This window comes from Pan troglodytes, chromosome 12, assembly GCF_028858775.2.
Source record: "Pan troglodytes isolate AG18354 chromosome 12, NHGRI_mPanTro3-v2.0_pri, whole genome shotgun sequence".
In the NCBI taxonomy this organism is placed as follows: domain Eukaryota; kingdom Metazoa; phylum Chordata; class Mammalia; order Primates; family Hominidae; genus Pan; species Pan troglodytes.
The window spans coordinates 81975052-81999766 of record NC_072410.2 but is presented as its reverse complement, the minus strand read 5'-3'; the positions used below and the strand labels follow the sequence as shown (position 1 = coordinate 81999766).

The window sequence follows — 24715 nt, the reverse complement described above, 5'->3', positions numbered from 1 at the left end:
ACCCACTTTTATCAATGAGAAGACTGGAACCTTTCCACCTTCACCCCAGATCTGTCCGGTTTGCTTCAGTTTGAGAGCTAAGCACTCTAGTTGTGGCTATAATTTTTTTGTCTCCTCTTTGCTTTTAATCTCTGGTAGTCTTTTATGTGAGAGCACTTATAATTTTTAAAGGACTTAAAAATAGTAAATCCAGTATTTCTAAGTAAATTGTACCATAAAGTGGAACAGCTAGGTTTAAGTTTAAAACAGAGATCCAAATGTTGCACATTCTAAATAAATACTATTTTATTAAATAAGTTTGTAAGAAAGACTCAAAATTCCAGTTTCCTCGTTGTGATTTTATACTATGGCTATGCAAGGTGTCACAACTGATGAAAAATGGCCGCAGAGTTTATGGAATTTCTGTATATTAATTTCCCCATCTGTGTGTGAATCTTCAGTTACTTAAAAATAAAGCATTAAAAAAGTAAATAAAAATAAAATTTGCTAAACCACAAGAGTTTCTTTCTTTCTCATGTAAGAGAAAAGCTAGGTCCTGATGAAGGTAGCTTAGGTTTACATATCTATCTAGAATGTAAGCTTTATTTCAGCTTTCTTCTACATAATTTCTATACTATATGCCATGGTCTCAAGCGAGGCAAGGAGAATAGGGTTTGGAGGCAGGGAACCTAAGGCTGATTCTGCCTGACTCGATATCAGCGGCTACTCCCTTTTCAACCCCTCCTTTATTCTGCATGGCAGTTGCTGCTGGCAGTTGTAACCCCTCCTTTTGCTGCCTCACAGTCGTTGCATGGCAGTTGGAAAATGAAAGTACCTCTGATTGGTCCCCTCCTGCAACCAATCAGATTGGTCGTGGGCCTCCTCTTCAACCAATCAGACTAGTCACAGGTCACGCGAGTGAACCAATGGGAAACCTCTTGAGGGTATATAAACCCCAGAAAATTCTGTCACCAGGGTCGTTGAACAGCTGCTCTGCAAGCTCCCACCCTGTGGAGTGTACTTTGATCTTCAATAAATCTTTGCTTTCATTGCTTCATTCTTTCATTGCTTTGCTGTGCATTCTATCTAATTCTTTGTTCAAAATGCCAAGAACCTGGACAATTTGCAGTCAAGACCCTCCACCGGTAACACAATTTCCGAATTGGACTTAACATTTTCATTTTTCCAGAGCAGATTGGAGGTAGAGAAGAAAGAAGGCATTTCCTTCTTTTCAAAGATACATCCTCAAAGTTGCATATATTATTCTTTCTCACTTTATATGTCAGATGTTAGGTATATGGCTACACTTCCTGGAAGCTTCCTGAGAATTGTAGCATTTAAGCAGCCAGCATTCTAAAATTAGAGTTCTAGTTCTATGGAGGAAGGGAGACTATTGGAGTTCCTCTAAGTTTCTGCCATGAGCATTTTCAGGTTACGTTGTCTACTTGTTATCTAATACCAAATCCTCTGTTAGTATCTTCTTTATTATATAGAAAATAGGGAATTCTATCAGGCCATAAATACATGTTTGTTTTAAAATAAAACTTAAAGTTCTATTACATAAAGATTCTGAAAGAATATCTACAAAATGAAGTTCTGCATTTGGTAAGCTATTCAGAGGCATTAAGCTGCCATCTATGGATTTTTCTAAATTACATATATAATTATAAATAATTTATAAGGACAAGATTTTAGAGTTACAATGCTTGCCAGTGAAATTAAGGAAGAGGTGAACTTCATGGTAGAGATGAGAGCTCCCCTGAACTTTTCATCTCTCTGCTTGACATGAACAAGTTTATGACAAAGTATAGTTGATGACTCAGAAAATCTTTTCACAGATGTGCAGAAGCTGACAGATTCTCCACTTTGCTGGTAAAAAGTTACATATCCATCTTGGTCTTTTTCTGGACTGGCACAATTTGCATCTCCATTATCAGAACCGTATTCAAGCTTACAACAGCTGATAGTGTCACTAATGTCATTGTACCCTATCAAGACAGTCTTCCACTCTCTCTCTCTTCCTGCCCCACATATTGCCCAATATATTAACATTGCTTATGTTGCTGTTTTATTAGAAAAGACACTCTTCATTCATTTCTCAGTCTTTCACTCTTTCTCTTGTATACACACACACACATAATTAATACTTGCTCGTCATTCAACCTTACAGTGAAATTCTGGTAGTGAAATCCATATTTTCCTATAATTCTTATAATGAAATTCTCATTTCTCAAGAAAAGAGAACTTACAGACAGGTTAAAATGAAGTACATTTTCTCTGTCAACACTATGCTTTCCTATTTGATGGATGATTATTTATACACAATTCTGTTTACCAAACAATGGTCTGTTGAGGTATTTAATAAATTGAAATAAGATTTTTTTTTTCTTTGAGACAAATTTCTATTAAGGTAACATATTAAATTTTCACCGCAGTTGCTGTGGATTAATATCTATTTGGAGTGCACAGCATTCTAAATGTTAAACACACACCTAGCTAGCACTATACTTTTTTCAGGCAATGTCATATTAAGGAACTTGGAAAACCTTATAGGAAAGTTGTTATATATTATCTTGACTGTTATTACAGTAAATATATTTCTCTTTTTCTGACCAGGAATGGTAATAATTATAAACTCAAAAATGTTCTCCAATTCTTGAGAAACTCAGGCTGAACTAGAAAATTTCTGGGTAAAGAATATTTCTAAAGAATATAGAAGGCATACAGAATATGTGTTCCAGAAAACAAACCTGGCTCCCTTAAAAAAAAAAAAACAAAAACAACAACAACAACAACAACAAACACTTTAGACCGGGCGCGGTGGCTCACATCTGTAATCCCAGCACTTAGGGAGGCTGAGGCAGGTGGATCACCTGAGGTCAAAAGTTCATGACCAGCCTAGCCAACATGGTGAAATCCCGCCTTGAGCTTGCAGTGAGCCGAGATCGCGCGCCCCTGCACTCCAGCCTGGGCGACAGAGCGAGACTCCGTCTCAACAAAAAAAAAAAAAAAAAAAAAAAAGAAAGAAAGAAAGAAAGAAAGAAACCCCGCCTCTACTAAAAACACAAAAATTAGCTGGGCGCCGTGGCGGGCACCTGTAACCCCAGCTACTCGGGAGGCTGAGGCAGGAGAATCGCTTGAACCTGGAAGGTGGAGGTTGCAGCGAGCCAAAATCTCGCCACAGCACTCCAGCTTGGGTGACAGGGCAGGGCTCTGTCTCAAAAAAAAAAAAAATACACCCTTTGTTTCTAATATATGTGTTCTTGCTTATAAATTTGTACTATTTCTACTGCATTTTATCAGACATCTGAGCGCCAGTCAACTGTAAGGTCTTTCAGAACTCTGACTGCATTGTTTCTATGAGCTTTAATATTTCCATGACTCCAGAGTTTAGCACAGCATCAAATCACTCAACAGGTCATTGTCATTTATAATGCCAGATACACCATGCTTTATTTTATTCACGCTAATAGTTTGGCTTTATTTATGCAGTTGAGAAGTAAATTATTTTGGGCCCTGTTTACGTAAATAAAAAGTATAATTTAATGAGATATAGCAAGTATTAATATACTGTTAATAAAATATATTGGTATCTGAGTTGGGAAGATTGAAAATAATATTCATTCATTAAATTCCCATTTTGTACATCCTTTATGATTTTACCATAAACTGTAATGGGGAAAATCTCAGAAATGGAAAGTTGTGTTAAACAGTGTCTTAATATATTATTTAAACTTCATTAAAGAGTGTCTTAATATGTTATTTAAACTTGTACAATTTTGTTTAGGAGACAGAAAAATGTGGAAGAAAACATGATATATTTATAAGTTAAAAATGCATGAAAAGATTTTTATATTTTGAAATTTCAGAGGGGTTACTTTTAATTTAGTATTAATTCAGACTTTTTAAAAACTTGTGGATAATTCAAATATTAATAAGACAAGAATCCTTTGTGAAAGAAGAGATGAAGATTGCACACAAATTAACATACCATCATATAGAAAGCATTTGGAGCCGTATTAGAGGTGCAGATAAAGATTTGTCGTTGCTGAAATAAATGTTCAAGCATTATTTTTCAAAACAGAGGTGACTCTGTGGAAGACGGGGCATTGGGATGGAGCTTGAGGGATGAACAAAAACGGACATGGTTGTGTAGTTTGGAATAAAACTTGTGAAATGCATTTTTAAATAAAATATAAAATCAGCTAGTATATAATTACCAGAGAGCTTTGAAAAAGTATTTGATAAAGAGCTTTGTATGTATGCTTCAGGAAATTATAATGATCAAAATCCTAAAGACTTCAAAGTACTACATTGTGCGCATAGCATTGTTCTTCAGAAAAAAAAAATAACGTTTGTTTTAAAAAGAAAGAAACCTTTCTCCAAGGGACTTTAGCAATCCATTCTATCATTCACTATGGTAACAGAAAGAAAACAATAGTTGACATCAAAATTTGGCATCCTGGAAGCAGTGAAGAGGTGGTAGGTGTATTTTCTTTCTCCATTGGAGTGGGTCTGTCCTAAGAGATAATTCAGTTGTTGTTTTCTTTCAAATGAATTTGCTAGATATGTTTTTAAAAAATTGGAGTATGATGGTATAATATTTAGCAATTTCTCCAAAGAAATTCATTAGTTATGGAGCCATTGCTTAATGTAGCTCTGCCTTAAACATGATTTAAATTCAAATAAGCATTCTCCTGTCATCTCAAACATGGCTACATGTTTTCTGGCTGGTGTGTGGGAAGGAGTAGCACGCACAAATCTCTCCATTAGCTGATTTAAACATGATTTGCAATTGACAATATTCTATTGAAAAGAATGCTGTATTAAATATACTCTACACATTTGATGTACTAAAGTGACTATGCATAAAACATTAAACCTTTAGAGTAGAAAAAAATACATTCTCAGGACTGACCATTGTTTATTTTAATAGTCTACCTATGTGATTAAAGTACTATTATATTTGATTAATTAAACCTGACTCAAATGATGTGATACGTGAAATATTTTCCCTATGAGTAATATAAATTATTTTTAGACTGCCAGAAATTGTACATATATTTCTATTACCTGTACAAATTAGAATTGGAAATCATTACATTTTCTTCTAGGTATATTCCAGGTACAATGTTTCCAAATCTATAAAAATGTAGGTTCAAACTTTTATTTGAAAAATAGCTAGCTCTTTTATAAAATATTTTTGGGCTAGTTTCTTAAGAAAAACAATTTATAATTTTAGTAGTGCTTTAGGTTTCACAGTATAATTCACATGTGTTGCTTATAGTTAAAATATTAAAAACCTGAATACTTCAGTGAAGTTAGTGTAAGTTTTATACCTTAGGAAATACATAATGAAGTATAAATGGAAATGATATATGTAATGTTCTCAAATATATATTTCTATGTAAATCATATATACATATCACAATGTGTGTGTATATATATATGCAAGGAAGAATGATAAAACAATTGTGACAAAATGTTAAAAAATGGTGAATCTGCATGAAGTATGAGAATTATTTTTGCTATTCACATTATTTCTGTAAGTTTGAAATTACTTTAGAATCTAACTAGAAAGTACTATCAATAAGACACATGTGACTTAGCCTTTCATTTAGAAGTAAGCCAAATGAGGAAAAGATCAGAAAAGGGTTGTAATTAAGGTTATGAAGGGCATCAGTGATAGAGTCAGGAATGGAACTTAGATATTCTGATTTAGAGTTAGGGCTCTTCCATGGCCCTAAGTTACATCTACCCAACAACTGTGAAAGTAACATAGGGAAGGCATTATTTTTCCCTCTTACAGATAGGAAATACAGGCTGAATTGGTTCAATCACTCCCTTAGGTTTTATTATTAGTGGTAAAGCAAAAATTCTCACCCAGGATTTTGATTCCAAATACAGTATCCTTTCCATTATGTAATGAATCAGCATATGAATATACGAGATGCATGCTGCTGCTTAAAATCAGCATAAAATATGCAGTTAAAGATAGTTTTCAAATATCTGCTTTTTTGATTCTTCGGAATTCATTGATTTGTACAGACAGAACACAATACATTACCGTAACATTCCTTGAGGCTAACCAGTAACAGAATTAAGGTCAGATTATTTGTGTTTTGTGTTATATTCCATTCACATTAGGAAGTAATGTTGTTCATGGTATGAATAAAAATTCACTGCTTATTTGATGTTAAAGGAAAGTAACAAAAATTAAAAAGTGAAGCCACTGGTTTCAAGTTCCATTTTTAATTTATTTGAATTCACTCTATTCCAATATTTAGTTTGTTTTGACTTATGTGACTCAGAGAGATTACTCAAAGAACTGGAACAAGAACTTTGTATTATGTAAAGGATTTTCTCATTGCTCTGAGTTTAAAGAGAACAGTCTGTTGTTTTCGTTTTATTTTAGAAGAGTAGTCATCTTTCTAGAATCAAATTCTATTAGACCTACTTTGAATTTCTCTATTTAGCATAAGTTTCCCAGTCATTGTATTTTCAAAACCTTCTCTTCACTCTACATTTTAGCCACATTGATCCAAGTAAAACCTATTTATGATCTCTGAAGACATTTTAAATTTCCTATATCTAGCATATAATAGATGCTCAACAAATTTTTTATGCAATTACAAACATCATAAGTATGCATTATTTTTGTGTATATATGTATACACACATGAACATACATCCATGTGCATACATGGGAATACATATATGAATGAGCACATTGGAAAATTCAGTGTAAGGTAGCAGTTCTACTAGAAGTTCACTGAAATAATTGACATTTTAAAGGGAAAATTTTACATCAGCACTGGTAACTAATCAGAAATATAGGGAAATCTGTTGAGGGTAGTTTCAGCCAATTAAGGTATCTAAGGCTAGCTGACACAAGCTAATGAAAGATAGCCTTTCAGAAAGTTGACAAAATTCACTCAAAATCACACGATTGCCTTCTAATTTGGAGTGGTGAAAATAGATATTTTTACCTATGTCCATCATTTCAAGAATGTTTTAAAAGATTGGATGAGATGATTGTACTAGTAAGGAGTGAATAAGAACTCATAAAGAAAAAAATTACCAAATTAAAATAGACTAAACAAAATGAAACTATTTCTTTAAAATAAGGAAGTCCAGTAGTAAGAAGTTCATGGTTTGGCATGAGGAGTCGGTGGTGTCGGCAAGGATTAGGCTCAGTTATTTTTGCTCTGCCACATATACATCAGCAAGATCGCCTGCTGGCCCATGATGGTGTCTAGAGCCTCAGTCATCCCACTTACACTTGGACCAGTAAAAGGAAGAAACTTAGAAAAGGTCAAGGTGGCCCTTCTATCTGGGTCAATTCCTTTTAACGAATTGTTCTGAAAGTATATCCAACATTTTCTCACAAATTCCATTGGCCAGGAATTGGCAACATCTCAATCATTAGCCACATGCAGCTTTAAAGACAGTCTAAAAAATTGATGTCTTTTATTCATGTATTTTACCCTGCTGAAATGCACTGTTGCAAAACAAACAAAAAAAAGACACAGAACCAAACTGCTTTCTTTTTTTGTTGTTTTAGACAGATCTATGAATGAGACTAATTTGCCTAATACTTATTCCTATTGACTTTTAGGAAGTTTTTATTGTTAGCAGAAGTTAGAAAAATAAAACTATAAACTAAATTTCTAATACTCTCTAAAACCAGGGTTCTGTACATGATTTAGACTTGCAGTAAGATTCATTAAAGTCTGTAAGACTTTATCTTTAGTTTAGGATTAAACTGCATAGGAAGAGACACAGGATTGAGGCTTCTATCTTACTGCTAAAAGCTAATCTGAGATGCAGAGGATTCTACAGCCTGAAAAACTGAGAAAAACATTGCAAGACTCAGATACTTTAAACATGATTACTTCTATGCATATCTCAATTTAAGAAAAGACAAATGCAGTATTATACAACACTCACATTTTAGCATAATTTTGAGGAAGGGTCTTAGCTCATAAATTTGGCCTCCTAATGTGAAAACTAAATTTCTGAAGCAGGGCACGTTAAGCCTCATACCTGGGAACTTGGAGAGATTTGAGAACTTGAGAGAGACTTACTTTTATTCTCAGTTTTGTCAAATAGTAATATTTGGACCAATGGCCTGAATGAAAAACTCCTTAGAAAGTGTTCATAGGCTGAAAATTATTCATCATGCTGGAATGCGCCTACCTCAGAATATTTGCACTGGCTGTTTCCTGTACTTGGTGACTGTTTCCCCTGAAAAAAAAAAAAAAAGTTTGCATGGGTCATTCCCTCACATCCTTCAAATCTTTACTCAGTTATCACCTTTGTAACATGTACCTGACCATCATATGTAAAACTGTGATTCCCACCCCAGCCAGGTTTTCCCCATTCCGTTTTGTTCCCTAAGCACTTAGCACCTCCAAACATATGATATAATGTAATTGTTTAATATATTTTTTCTTTTTCCCTATGCTAAGATTAAACCTCTATCAGAGCAGGGAAATGTATTTTTTTTTCATTCATGTAACACCACTTGCAGGCACCTTGTAGGTATTTAGTAAATACCTGTTGAATGAACAAAGAATTAATGAAGAGTCTGGCCAATATTAAATATTGAAGAGCAAGAAAGAATAAAATAAGTTTACATTTTAAGAAAAGATGGTATGTGTATATATCTCCAGTAAATAGATTTCATCATATGCCTAGAAAGGGTAGTGTTTTATTTTACTTTATGCTTCTATTTGCAGGGATATGAACTTCCAATTATATCATTGGACTTGACTACTCCATTTCTTTCCACATTTAAAAATCGTAAGTTTACTTTACTTAGGTTACAGAAGGAAAGGCAGTGATTATTTTCCAAAGTAGGCTGAACATAAAAGTAGCAAAGTTGCTTGGAGAAAAGAAAGATGTAATTTGAATTGATAGTAATTAAAATGAAATGACTTCTCAGCCTAGAGAAGAACATTTTGAATACGACGATCAATAGACAACATTATTCTGACAATTCCAGTGTTGCTGCTTATATAAATGTATGCATTACACTGAAGTACAAGGAGTTAGACTGATTTGAGTAATTCTAAACACTAGTTCAATATACAAAATAGAAGGAGCAGCTTTCAATATCCCTCTAAAAGACCATGCAATGCTTATTACCCAGTTTCACTGCATTCCAGGCCACCATTTCACCTGCAAAGGAGAGTTTAAGATTATGCCAGAGCAAAGGGCTGTGATCACTGCTTGGATTTCATTTGATGGGTTTAATAGACAGGAAATCTGCCATGGAGATGACATCTGCAATATACCTTTTATCCTGAAGAATCAGGGAGAAGCTATTTTGAGAACTTAACACAATATTTAACATGGGATTTCTGAATGAAGACAGTTTATGGATGAATAAGATAAGTAAGCATTTAGACTGATGGGAAAAATAGGAGTTGCCAAATCCATTCAAATTTTAAAAATTATCTTTTTCTACCTTCTTGTCTGAGCACCTGAGAATAAATCAACATGTGTCTTTGAAAATGTATATTTAATAACAAATAGTACTTAACACTAGAAAGTATTTCATACCGATGGTATCCTTCTGATGACTAAATAGCATATTTCCTAATCTCTACACAAAATGAAATTCTATAATTTAACTTTTTGGTCAAAAAGATGAACTTTGAAACATTTTAAATTTTGAAATTTTATAAAACGTTTAAAAGTAGATGAGTATCTAAATATCAATTAAGCCACGTAGCCCTTGGTAGTTTCTTATTCACAGTAATGATTTCATAGGTAAGAGTGCCTGTTATCACTACTTAATATCAAATATTAAAAACTATGTAATTCCCACCTTTAAGGACACTTTAATATATTGTGATTATTAATTTAGATGAACTTTATGAAAAACATTTCGATTAAAATGTCTCTCATTAACAGAGAATACAGAGGATTTCTCTTCTGAACATATGACTTTTTTTTTCCAAATTACATAAAATTCAAAAGCTCCTTTTTAATGCAAAGATAGAATTGAATGACTACTTTTGGTATTTGTTTGGTTGTGTGTGCTTTGCTTCCAGAAAAATAATTGAACTCTTTTTTTTTTTTTTGGTCTAAAGAATCAGCATTAAATCTTGCTTACCCATTTGTACATTCATTTAGTAAGCAAATAAACTACATTAATAGAGTGAGACTTATAACAGCAGAATTTTTTGGAAGACCTTGATAGTACTATTAGCCTATTGAGTCAATGATTTTGGCCACTATGACAGTCAACTTCACTCTTTCAATAGCCACAACTGATATAATTTGCCATATATGCTTCAAAATGTTTTATTGGAGGTCTGGATCCTGAATAACGTTTTATACTAAATACTTGTTTTTTTTTTTTTTTTAGTGACTTAGAAAACAGTTTGATACTATTAAGGAAGCCATAACTGAATTATATTAAAGCTGGAAGCACAACACTATCAAACACTGAAACACACAAAATGATTCTTTGTTTTATCCCAAGGTATTAGTGATAAAAAGATCATAGTTCTCAAACACAGATTTATTTCCTTCCTTCCTTCCTCCCTCCCTCCCTCTCTCTGTCTCTTTTTTCTTTCTTGTTCTTTCTTCTTCCTTCCTTCCTCCCTTCCTCCCTCTTTCTTTCCTTTCCTTTCCTTTTCTTTTTTCTTTTCTCCTTTTCTTTCTTTCTTTCTTTCTTTCCTTTCTTTCTTTCTCTCGCTTTCTTTCTCTCTCTTTCTTCCCCCTCCCTCCCTTTCTTTCCTTACTTACTTCCCTCCCTCCCCCACTCCCTCCCTCCCTTCATTCCTTCCTTCCTTCCTTCCCTGCCTCTCTCAGTCTGTCACCCATGCTGGACTGCAGTGGTGCAATCTCGGCTCAAGTGATCCCCATTCTTCAGCCTCCCGAGTAACTGGGATTACAGGTATGCACCACCATGCCCAGCTAATTTTTTGTGCTTGTAGTAGACATGGGGCTTTGGCATGTTGGCCAGGCTTGTCTCAAACTCCTGACCTAAAGTGATCAACCCGCCTTGGCCTCCCAGAGTGCTGGCATTTTGGGCATGAGCCAGCATGCCAGGCCAGCATTATTTTTCTTTTGCATATCTCACTTTGATTATTTTGTTAATGTAAATATGAAACTTTTATTTCATATTTTCCTGACAAAGTAATACAAGCTCATTAGGAAATTTTTGAAAATGCATCACACGTTATAACAAAGATATAAAAATCACCAATAAGTTCACCAATCAGTTTAAAAAGTTAACTTGTTAGTGCATTTTTCTATAAATATTTAGATCATATTGTAGGCACTATTATGTATATTACTTTTTTGTTAAATACTATATCAGATTCACTTCCATTACATAAAGAATGTAGCGAGACATATTTTCCAAATAGCTGTGTAATATCCTATCATGCACGTTACCATGTTTCATTTAACTGTTTGATTTTTAAGACTCTTCTTTACATCACAAGCATTGCTTTTGTTCAAAATTTGATGGTTCCATATCTTATCATCATTGCCTCTGTTACTGTAATAAATAGGTATAGATTTATCTAGAATAATACTCACAGAATGATCAAAGTATAGAAAGTTGATTTTACGAGAAAAGTTAATGAAATTTCCAAGAAAAGACTGAGTATTGTAATACAAAATTTAAGTACTGAGTATAAAGTAGATTTTATTCTAAAGTTGACTATCCCTTTCTTGAACATCAAAGCTTGATGAAAAATATTACTTGAAATAAATCCTGACTTATTTTGATTAGGCAAAGGAGTTACTGAATGTCTGGACTTCAGCGAATGAAGACATTGAGACTTTCTCGCTATTGAAGCTACCTTGAAACAATAAACACTAAATACCTAGTTGGTTTGCCAAGAGCATAAAATGTTACTTTTCATATTTGATTTTCTTTCCCAAATCTATAATATAATCGAGAATTTGTACACATTTTTTTTTCCTGATAACTAAACGTGTAGACAATGGGAATATAAGAGTTTCCAAATCCATTCAATCATTTTATGACCTTTTTCTACCTTCTTTGTGCTCCTGGGAAAAAAATCAACACATACATTTTAAAAACATATTTGATAACTGAAACTAGTTAACCTAAACCCAAAGAAGGCCTACCCTTCTACCATGTCCAAATTAAAACTAAAATTATTAACAGTTTATTTCTTTACATCCATGAGAATTTGCTTCAATTATTTCTTTTCATGCCAGTTTCCTTTTCAAACCCTTCCTTAGACTTTCATTATATGTTGTCTAGTTACAAAGTCCGGAAAAGATATGCATAGAGATTGGTGTATCCAGGAACAGAAAACCAAACACTGCATGTTCTCATAGGTGGGAGTTGAACCAATGAGAACACACAGACACAGGGAGGGGAACATCACACACTGATGCCTGTTGGGGGATGGAGGTCTAGAGGAGGGATAGCATTAGGAGAAATACCTAATGTAGATGACTAGTTGATAGGTGCAGCAAACCACCATGGCACATGTATACCAATGTAACAAACCTGCACGTTCCGCACATGTGTCCCAGAACTTTATATATATACATAATGTATGCGTGTGTGTGTATAGAAATTGGTATATCATGATGCTTGCTTAAATACTCCAGTTTTTTACTCTATTTGGTCAGCATAGATCTCATAAGATTTTTCCTTTGATAAAGTTTTGTATTACAGAAGTTGTGAGCATATAATCTTTTCTTCCCATAGCTTGCTCACATTGGTGGATGTGGTAGTTCTTCAATCTAGTTGCCACATTTCCTGCAGATACTAGGCACGCTAATTATGTCTCATAAATACAGGTTAAGCTAATCAAGTACTGTCTTGCTGTGTCTTTGTCTCTGTCTCTGTGAACACATTACATTGCTTCTTTGTACCCTTGCCAGCAAAAAAGAGAAATAATATCTATAACCTTCTCCCCTCAAGAGTATTGTAGTTGTTAATAAGCATGCAGAACTTTCAGAGAAAGATACAGTGCTTAGAGCTCTGTGGAAAAAACACTTGTATATAAATGTAATATGTCATTTTTATAACATCTCCTAGCAGCCTAATGAAATGAACACAGGCACTCTACCAACACATTTCTTACTTGGGCTACATCCAACTCACCAAACACAATTAGGAAGTGAAATTCTTCTTGTTACTGTAAACCGTAACAGCCCAAAACTCCGTTTAATGTAGGCTCATTTTGGATTCTGTCCAGTGAGATATTGAAAGTACTAGAAGATCTTCATTATAATATGAATCTATATGGATGATTTTTTATCACAAGTTTCCAATGTGTTGTTTATGGCTTCAAACAGAAAATGATTTGTGTTTCTGTTTTGGTTTTAGTTTTAGCTATTGCTATTTCTAAAACAAATTAAAATTTACTTTTTGAAGTATTTAACACATATCAATGATTGGATCTAAGTTTCATACATTTTCTCTTTCTCTTCTAAAAATGTTACCCCCTTTGCAATCTTATTTCTCTTCTTTCAATTTCAAACTTGTGAAACAGTAGTTGTCAGCTTTTACTTTTATTCCCTTTCCTCCCACTCTTAGTTTAAAAAGTGATATACCCTTGTTTTGCCCTCTCGAATTTACTGATTCAATTTTTCTGGAATAATATTTAATTATTCCAATAACATTAGAAATAAGTCCAGAATTTTAAAATTTTAGTTTGTTTGTTTTTCTAGCCTCACTCTCCTTATGTCTTAGATGCATTTTATAGTATTGATTTTGATATGCTTCTGATACTTTAACTTCCAATTCATTTAATCCTTTCCAATTAGTTCTCATTGTCTATCTTTACCTCTCCTATTTTCTGTTAAATACTGGCATTGTGATAACATCTTCACATTCTACTACTCTTGTCTAAATTAGGGCTAAAGTTATTTATAGGCCATGTCTCTACATCCTTGAGAATTTGCCTTAAACATTCCTTTTATAATGGCAGTTCTCCATTCAAAACTTTTTCTGAACTTCATTATATCTTCTTATTTACAAATTCCAGCTGAGTACATGGTTTATAGCAGCCACTCAAGAAATGTTTGTTGGCTAGTCTGAATGCAGTGGTGTTTAAAATCTCACAGACACACACACAGACACACACACACACACACGTGTTAAATAGATTAATACTTCTTTGATTCTGAAGCATTTACTATTTCCATTTCTATGTATTACTTGTTCCATTTAGTTTCCAAAATTTTATACCAATATCGTGATACGCTAGAGGACTACATTCTAAATCTCTTTTATGGATAGCACTTAAGTATTTTTCTTTTCTCCAATTAAGTTGGAGCCTGGTTCAGGGGTGTGATAACTGGCTACAGACTACTGCATCAACTGCTACTCCAAATGTGTCCATGCAAGGCACCACTGCATCTGCTCCTGGCTCTCTGCTGTCCTCCAGTGGTTACATGTTATATTCCCCCACCCAGAATGTTACAAATAAGAGAATAGAGCCCATATGAAGATCTGAAATGTTCTGTCCCCACTGTCTCCACAAACTGGATTAGCATTGGCTAAGCTAAGTGGTAAGAAGAACCAATGTGGCCTATCATTAAAAGACAAGATCCAGAACAATGTACCCGTGGAATCTCATTACTGTTCCTTTCATTGCTATTCAAGGCAAGCTGCCTAGAGATCACAATCTACATATCATCCCCTGGTCTTTTAGCACATATGCCACTCAGTGCGTTTCAAGACTTCAATCAGCCTAACCAAATTATATGTTGTGAAAAAGGTATTATTTCACTGAAATTACCAATGGCTTAGTACATTAGTATTTCCCCTAAAAAGGGGGAGTGGGTAAACCTGTAGTGTCGAGGATGGCAGGAGCAGGAAGGAAAACTCATGGAGCCAGTACTTACTTGGGATTCAGCAAAATTGTCTCAAAATCCCTTAAACTGTTACACTTGTAGAATTCTGGCCCATTAGGAGACATGGCCTTAATTAAAAAGTTTAAATTTTAACCTACGCACAGTCATGGAAATAGTAAGAACCTCCCACCTCCCAGATCTCCTTTTGTTCTAGCACACATATATGACATGTAAAAAAAAAATTAAATTCTGAAGTTTCCCTTCCAAATGAAAAATGACAATTCTTAATCCTCTATAATTCAGTTATTGCAAAACTAACTTTAATTTACTTTATTTGGTTTGTAAACTGTGAATTTTATGCAAAGAGATGGAATTAGTGGAATGATTACTATAACACATTTACTTATAAACATTTAAGCAACTATAAGTTTCCTTAAATCTGTGGTCATGAGGAGCTTGACCTAGTGAGACATAGTAACGTTCTTGAGTTACTAGACTTTTTATTATTGAGTTGTAAGAGTTCTTTATATGTTCTGGATATAACTCTTTATATATTTTTATATATATAATAGTTTTCCCATTCTATTGCAGACTTGTTAATATGATCTTTATAGGAGAAAAAATTTTAATTTTGATAATAATCATTTTATCGAAGTTTCTTTTATGTTTTGTTCTTAGGTGCCCTTAGAAATCTTTGCCTATACAAGGCTGCAAATATTTCCTTCTAGAAAATTTTTAATGTTTTACAGGTACTATATGATCCATTGCAAATTAATTATAGAATGTGGTGTGAGGTAAGGGTCAATATTGAAATCTTGTGCTTCCTGTACATGGAACATGGATCTGCATTTTATTTCTTCTGTTTTTTAATCTGGATGCATTTTATTTTATTTTACTTATTTAGTTTTACCCTAAAAATTTAAATCTGCAGCACACTGTGCACTAGAACTGGTGATAGTTGATATCCTGACTTGTTCATCACCTCAGAGGAACATACTATTTCCAAATTAAGCATGATGCCAGATATATGTTTTTATGGATGCCCTTTTATAGTTTAAGGAAGTTTGCTTCTCATTTTGATTTCCTTCTCTTCTTATTTTTGAGTTTTATGGATGGCATTTTTTGAGTTTGAGGAAGTTTCCTTCTCTTACTATTTTGATGTCCTTCTTTCCTTTTTTTGTTGTTAGTAGTAGATGTTGAATTTTCTCCCTGAGAGGACTCCCGAGTAACTCTCTTCCATACATATTTCCACATCAGATCCTGGTTCCTTGGAAATTTAACCCAAGAGATCTAGTTTCTTTCATTGCCCCATAAGACATTATATACTTTAAGAAACTTTAGAAAGAAGTAAATATTACACTAGACAGGAAGAGAAAATGTGAAGCTTGCACTTTCTGTCCATCAAAGCACATAAGATGAAAGAAATCAGAGATATGGGACTCTGTATCTGAAATGCTTCTTTCCAAACTGTGTTCTTAGAGTAGGAAAGCTTATTGAATAGGTTTAGAGAGAAAGCTGAAATCAAGGATAGTTTATCCTTGTCCACCATTTGGCCACCTGGGAAGAAATTGTCGTGCACACTGTCATGTGCCAATACGGAGATGACAGAGAAGAGCAGAGAAAGAATAAATGAACACGGGAAGGCATTCCTAAGCTGTACTGTAGCCATATACCCTTACAGGAACCCACAGATTCCTACATTTTCTAGAAGAGAGTATAAAAAAGTAGCTGAACATCTAGTAGCTATCACTGTGGGAGCAAAGGATCTTGAATATTAAGGGCTACTGAGAAGGTTCATTTATCCTGCAGTCATGATTCAGGAAAAGTTCCTTGGGCCTCAGTGAGAATAAGTCATCGAGGGGAAGCTATAGGATTGTGGCTACGCCAGGAGGACAGAACTCATTAATGCATACTAGTAGGATGCTTGTGGATATGAACAGACTATCCTCATCTTAGGGTATACCAGCCTCCACAGCCAGTGGAGAGCCACCCGAGGACCAGCATGAGACAAAGATAACCACCATCCCCAATCTCATGGTGACATCCATGCCATCTTATTGCAAGATGTCATCTTAAAAAGGAAAAGCGTGGGTAAAACAGCCTTAATAGGACCTGGAAATTTAAACTGTCAATATACTTTCAGAATAGGAATTGTTGGAAATCAAAAGAAACTTAAAAATGAAAGGATAAGATATAATTAGAGAAAAAGTTAAAATTTAATTCATTACTATATGTCAATGAGGTACAGAAGTGAAGCAGATCTATTTTCTCTCCATATTGAAGTGGTAACTTAAATTCTTAACTCTACAATACTGCTAGTCAGCGGTAAAGATTCAAAGTGGGCCCGATTCTATGACTTACTCACCGAAATACTAGTTCTACTGAGTTCACTTTAAGGCATAATTGAATGTCAGTAAAATATTACTGGTTATTACGAAGTCTCAGATAAACCAGAAATTAAATCTCATCATCACTGATATACTAACTACATATATAGAAAGCATGTTACAACTCCAGAAATAGATGCATACATATGCACATGTATACATATGTGTGTGGGCATGTGTTTATATACATATGGAGTTTCTAGGCCTAACAAATTGATAATTGAAGGTAGTTTTGGTTTCAGCAACCAGGCCATGTCTCATGGAATGGAGATATTAAATCATGGAGGAAACTGTCATAAATGATCAGTAAGGGACTATATAAAACTTGATGTCTCCTGGAGAAAACTTGTGTCTGGCTAAAATTTAATCTCTTCTTTTAATGTCCTCAAATGGTCTCAACAGATTCCTTTCTGAGGGAAATATAGCCAAAGGTAACCATGTTAGGAAATAGTGATCTGGTTAGGTGTCTAATTTACCATTCTGGGAAACCTTCCCACAGTTGCAAATTTCTTACCTGAAAATTTAACATGGGCACTGCATCGGTCTGTTCTCTCGCTGCTAATAAAGACATACCCAAGGGTAGGTAATTTATAAAGGAAAGAGGTCTAATTGATTCACAGTCCCACATGGCAGGGATGGCCTCACAATTATGGTGGAAGAGCAAGGGATGTCTTACAAGAGAGCTTGTGCAGGGGAACTTTAATTTATAACGCATCAGATCACGTAAGACTTATTCACTACCACGAGAACAGTATGGGGAAACTGCCCCCATAACTCACTTATCTCTACCTGGCCCGGCTCTTGACATGTGGGGATTATTACACTTCAAGGTGAGATTTGGTTGGGGACACAGCCAAACCATATTAGGTACTCTAATAGGTGGTTGGAAATAGCTGGTAAAAATAATCCCAAATCTGCTTTGCAAAGGTAACAGAAACTTTAAACAATATTTTAAGTATGGATATTGGTGTCTGTGTGTGTGCGTGTGTGTGTGTGTGTGTGTTTAAAAGTTTATATTGGACAATAGCAAACTACCTTGGAGAAAAGTTGATTTTGGAACATAAAAATCTCTTCATCACAAAGAGCAAATTCTAAATATATATCACATGGAATATTCAGGAAAAGTACTATGGGAATATTTTAGCTCTCTAGAAGGAAATACTAATCCAGATGTCTTTATTAATTGTACTTTAGGGCAACTTTGGTTCTTTTCAGAAGGTGCGTGATCTGGATGGTTGAAGTTGCTGATTTTGGGGGGTAATCTACAAGGAAAAGGTGATGAAAATACCAGAAACAGTCTGTATCCTACTATGTGGCTAACATATGAGGAAGTCTCAACATGCAAACTTTGGCAGATAAAATCTTAGGCCATGGACAAGACCATGTCCCTTTGTGAAGACAATGCCCACAGCAAAATATTTTTCATTAAATCAAGGAAATGGATACTAGTGAACTAAGATTTTATATATAACTAATAATAAATACCAATTATTTTTGCAAGCATATCTCATCACTGAAATATACACCTGTATTTCAATGTATTATCCTAATATTGATTTCTCTAGGGGAATCAAGAAAAGGATTATCTATTTAAAGAGAAGGGGATATCAAGCCTGTTACTGCCACAATGTGGAAGAATCAACAAAATAACTGTTTTCAAATTTCCAGTTATTAATTTTGTCATCATGTATACAAACTTATTTACCCAACATGCTTCATTCTACATTTCTTTCTTGACAGGTTTTACAATCTTTGTTATTCTGTTTTCAAACAAAAAATGTAAAATGCCATTTCTATCTTTATCACTAAGGTTCCCATCAACACGTTTATCTCTTTTCACCCACATATCTGATTGTATTTAGAATGTAAAATAAAAACAGGCTTTAAAATGAAAAGGATTTTATAAAATAAAAATTTGCTGTAGAAGAGAAACAAAATGTAAGAAACTCAGATTTCCACTGAATTTCCAAGGGCCTGTGGGGGCCTAGTAGTGAAAGAGTGATATTTTATAAGTGAGTAAGTATGAATGTTCTCATAGGTTTTGTGTAAAGATGATATACTTGTATTAATGAATGTTCTGTAACAGGGATATTCTTTTGGTTAGTGGTCCTTTTGAAGATGTCAAGATGAGATTGTGTGTCATCCAGATCACATGACATATATCATTCCTCTCAGTCCTTTAATTATAATAGTTATAAGGCAAAAACAACCCTTGACCTTTTGGGTTCCCTGATATGTTTACAAAATAATTTGGGTTTTCAAGTGTAATGTGATTTAAATATGTGTGATAATGTTTCACCAATGATTAGGAGTATCTGCTATATGCAATATGTGATTTGTCCTTACTTATATTATCAATAATTATGACCTTTTAATTTCTCCACTCTTTAAAGTATAAAACTTACGTGCAGTTGACAATGTTTTTGAAAAAATTGGGTCTTAATATTTCCCAACAGAATTACATTTTAAAATACAAACTCCTCATTTTATACATGGGTGTAATATATCAAAGATGGTCTAGTAGAAATTTAACCTCATTTAAAGCACAGACTGAATAGGATGGTTGGAGACTTTATTATTGCTGTAACTCAATGCAGTTTAAATGCTACAAAATTAAGTGATATTGCAACAAAGTAAGAATTGTAAAGGCAGCCAAACTCTCTTAATCTTTAAGTCTTTTAGGGAATATGTAAGAGCTAATGTAAATAGGGGCACTGTGCATAGATGGATATAGAGCAGATTTCAGCAGAGAAAGCATCTTCATGTCAAAGTAAGTACAAGGGATGAAAGGGACTAGTCAATCAACATTCTAGTTGTAATTTTTTCTCACTGCTACTTTTCTCTTGTCTTATTCATAATTGCCCTTCATTGATCTTGCTGACACCACTGATTATTATTAGCTGCTTTAATATATGTAGTGCAGGTCTCAGTGACTAATACAAATTGTGAAGTCCTAAATTACGGAGAAGTAGTTGGGCTGGTGGGACAAAGGGAAAGCAAAATGAGAAAGCAGATAAGTTTTAAGTCTGCCTTTCTACATAGTCCAGAACACATAGTCCTCTTGTGCCCAGTTATCACCAGACCCTCAGCTGATGGAAAAATGCAAGTTAGCTCACTGCAACCTTGGTGTTATCAGTACTGCACAGAGCCCTCTTTAGCACAAAGCAGAAGCACCATCCTATAAAATCTCCAGCAAGCCTTTGTGTCCTTGCAGTCAGCTCCTCTCTTGCTGACTTGCCCATTGCTTCCTTGCAATGTATTTTCATACTGTCTCTAATGAATCTGCCTTTCTTTACCTACAACTGTCTTTGTAAATTCATTTTACTGCTCATACAATACTGGCCTCAGTTGCAACCTGCAACACAAATATCAAAAAAGGAGAATGCTACCTGGCAGCATTATGCAAGAGAATGGAGACTCACAAATATGTGTAGGAGTATGTGTGTAAGTGTAAGAATATGAGTTACCAAAGATGGCCAAAGGTACCTGAGAGCAACCAGTGTGACTGTTGGAGAAAGAGGAAAATTGAGAAAAATCAGGATTCCATGGGTAGGTTAACTAGTGAATGAGAATATGGAAATGAAAATACAGGAAAAAGAGAAGCGTGCAGCTTACTAGTTGATGGAAACAAAGATACAAAACATGTAGGATAGTGGGTTTTAAACATTTTGATTATTATGTTAACAATTAGGACTAACACCTCAATGGAACACTGAGTTCCCATAGCACTGTTTGAAAACATCTTAATGTATGTCTATACATTTAGTAAATGTCTGAAGAACCTCCATGTGATATGGTAAACACTGGTGACACAGAACGTTAATTCCTATGTATGAGATTAGGCTACCAACTTATTGATGAGAACAAATAATTATTGTGTCAGAAAGTATATCAGTAATATTCGTAGTCGATAAATTTATATTAGTAATAAAAGTTAAATGTTGATAGGAAAATAATCACTTTTAATGTTATATATACATATAATTTAGATACATGTATGTTTAACTGGCAACTACTCAACTATAATTTTAATTACTATTTTATGTCAGAACCTTAGAGCTTAATATATGCAGAGATTTGTTTCTAGATAATAAGTTTGTTTTCATTTATCTTTATCCCTTTATCCATTTCTCTCATGACCAACTGAAAAGGCACTCTCTTACCAAGTGAGTGGTTGGACCAAGACAGTGGCTCGAGATTGAAACAGAACACGATGGAGCTGGAAGTTATAGTTCAGAGATCATCAGGAATCAGAGTCAAATCATTAACTAGTGATTATGTGCCACACAAGAAATCCTCTCTGGGTTAGAAATCTTAAAATAAGAAGCTGTTATATACATTTGTCGAGATAAAATTATTGATTGGTATTTATAAGACTTTGATTTCATAAACTTAATAGACTACATATGTAACTTAGGATATAATTTCAAAAATCTAGCCACAGCACATTTGTGTGTTTCAACAAAGTAATGGCTTTTTTGGTATTAGAATAAATACAGTTACCTTGTGAGAAATTGATTGATCTAACTACTTGTGAACAGGAGAAAGAAACGTTGTTAATTAGAGGCCATCTGATGCAAATGTGATCTGGCCAGAATTTTGTTTAACATGTGGAATGCTTATAAATTATCTGAGTTTGCACATTAACCTTTATTGCGGAGTCTCCCAGGATACTCATTAGATCAGCCGAATGAGGTACACAAGCAAACTCCTGTAACTATCTAAAATAAAATTCCCCACATTTAGGTGTTTGGAATTAGCTATGAAATAATAAAGTGTCTCTCAATAAGATAAAATATTTTCATAACACTTTCTTAAAAACATGGCAGGCTTTAAAGAAAGGGAGAGTTCAGTTTTTAAATTAAAGTAGGTATTAAATTGACCTAAGGTACCTTGCAGACATTTAGCCCAGCTTCCTCCCTGGCCGAGGAAGAATTACCACCTAGAGAAAAGCACTAACCTGGCAAAAACAGAGCCCAGTCTTTGAACGTGCAGGCCAATTTCCTTTGCATATACCACGCTACCTAATGATCGAGATACTCTAGAGTAATTCTGAATCCTGACCTCTAGAGTTGAGAGCAATCAGTGGACAAGTAAGACATGGCACTGTGGTGCAAAGAACCCCCACTTCATCACATACAAAATTCATCACATTGGGCAACACACAATAATGGGATTTGAAGTAAGCTAAGAATATGTTATCTTCTTCAGAGAGAGTTAAAATTTAATTTGAATTAAGTAGAAAATTAGAGACAGTGCAAAAGCATTCAAAATTAACATTTGCTTATCTTAAACAACTCTTAAAGTTAAGTAATTTTGTTAGTTCAGCTATTTTAAAATATCAATAATCCAGCTAAAAGTTTTACTAGCTGTTAGCAGACAAAAACTAAGGGAGCTTTAAAAAAACACTGTCTGCTTTTATAATTATTATCCATTATTGAAATCTTCCAGAGGAGAGATGAGGGCTGGATAGTAGGCTGCATTTAGGAAATATTACAGAGGCAGAAATGAGGATTTCAGGGCAGCTGCATGCAGCACCTGAAGATCCCCTGAGGCAGCCTGTCTAAGTTGACTGCTATTTAGAGTGCAGCCCAGAGAGTTTCAGATTTCAGGTTGCTACCCATCCATGGGATAGGAAACCAATTCAATGGGTCACAACCAGTATTTTAAAATGAAAAAGACTAGAAAATAGGAAAAATAAATCACAAATACTAAGGGACAAGGTGTTTTGACAAACGTTTGGTTCAGTTGTACATACGTACATGTAATGTTTATATGTGTTTCTTACAGTGAGAAACCATCAGCAAAGTTTGAAAAACATGTATAGACATTAACTTAAGTAGAAATGAAGGGTGGAAAGATAAGGAGTCTAATTAAAATGAAATTTCTCTTTGAGATGCCAGGGAGACATTCAAGTGGATTTATTTTCCCTTTTATACTGGATGCCAAGTGCAGAAAATGGAGTTAATTCTCTTCCTTGGTTCATAGCACATAATCATTACTGTCCTTAGGAGAATTTTTAAGTTATGTTTCATTTCTAATTGGCAAATAATAATTGAATAATTTTATGAGACAATATGTGATGTTTTGATGTATTGTTGTGTATACATTGTCAATATGCTGTGCAATGAAACACCAGAATTTATTCCTTCTAACTGAAACTTTATACCAATTGACCATTTCCCCCTTCCCCATCCACTTACCTACCCCACAATCTCTGGTAACCACAATTCTATTTTCTATTTCCAAGAGTTTGACTTTTTTAGACTCCACTTATAAGTGACATCATACAGTATTTGTTTCTCTGTGCTTGACTTATTTCACTTAACATAAATGTTAAGTGCAAATGACATATTTTCCTGTTTCTTTTAAGGCTGAATAGTATTCCATTATGTATATCTTGCCACTTTTAAAAAATCCATTGATTTTTATCTATTGATAGACACAGGTTGTTGCCATGAATTGGCTATTGTGAATAGTGCTGCAATGAACTTGGGAGTATCGACATCACTTCAACATACTGATTTGAATTCTTTTGGGTATATATTTTGTAGCGGAATTGTTGGATCACATGGTAATTCTATTTTTTGTTATTTAATAAAGATTCATGCTGTTTCCCAAAATGGCTGCACTAAATTACAATACCACCAAGAGGGCATAACTGTGCCCATTTCTCAGCATCCTCACCAACACTAGCCATCTTTCATCTTTTTGATAATTGCCAAACTAACAGGTGTGAGGTGATATATCTTTGTGACTTTAATTTGCTTTTCTCTGATGATTAGAGATGTTGAACATTTTCATATAACTATTGGCAATTTGTATGTCTCCTTTTAAGAAATGTCTATTTGAGTTCTTTGCCCGTTTTTAATAGGATTGTTTTGGATTAGTTTGAGTTTCTTGTATATTTTGTAAAAGAGCCCATTATCTGATGTATAATTTTTACACTTTTCTTAATCTGTGCATTTTCTCTTGACACAATTGTGTCCTTTTGTGCAGAAGCTTTTTAGTTTGATGGAATCATGTTTGTCTATTTATGCTTTTGTTTCCGCTGCTTTTGGGATTACACACAAGAAATTATTGTCCAGACCAATACCATGGAGATTTCCCCCTGTGCTTTCTTCTAGTATCTGTAGTATAGATTCAGGAATTGCATTTAAATATTTAATCCATTTTCCTTCTGTACATGTATATCTGGTTTTCCCAACACCATTTTTAAAGACACTGTGCATTGTATATTATTGGCACCTTTGTCAAAAATCATTTGACTCTGATGTCTGGGTTTATTTCCAGGCTATCCATCCTATTCCACTGGTCAATGTGTCTGTCTGTTTTTATGCCAGTACCATAATGTTTTGATTACTATAGCTTCATAATATATTTTGCAGTCCATTTGTGTGATGTCTCAGCTTTGTTCTTCGGTCAAGATTCAGAAGATTTAACCAAAAGAGAAAAGAAGAATTGAAACCAATACACAAATGTTATAGTCAGCTAGATAATAATTAAAGATAAATTTCCATAGGAACTTATTAAAGTAT

At 34.2% G+C, this 24715-nt stretch overlaps 2 long non-coding RNA genes across 3 annotated transcripts in view; one reads left to right on the top strand and one right to left on the bottom strand.

Annotated features, from left to right (window-relative positions):
* The window catches only part of LOC107973442 (uncharacterized), a 1262479-nt gene that overhangs the window by 48671 nt on the left and 1189093 nt on the right, over window positions 1-24715 (bottom strand). For both annotated transcript variants that reach the window (XR_010149143.1, XR_010149144.1), the window contains exon 7: window positions 8179-8226. This is a non-coding gene — a long non-coding RNA (uncharacterized LOC107973442). The remainder of the gene's footprint in view (window positions 1-8178; window positions 8227-24715) is intronic.
* Window positions 953-24569, top strand: LOC107973438 (uncharacterized). The gene is made up of 3 exons (XR_008546226.2): window positions 953-1124; window positions 8721-8784; window positions 21329-24569. It is a non-coding gene; the product is annotated as an uncharacterized LOC107973438 (long non-coding RNA).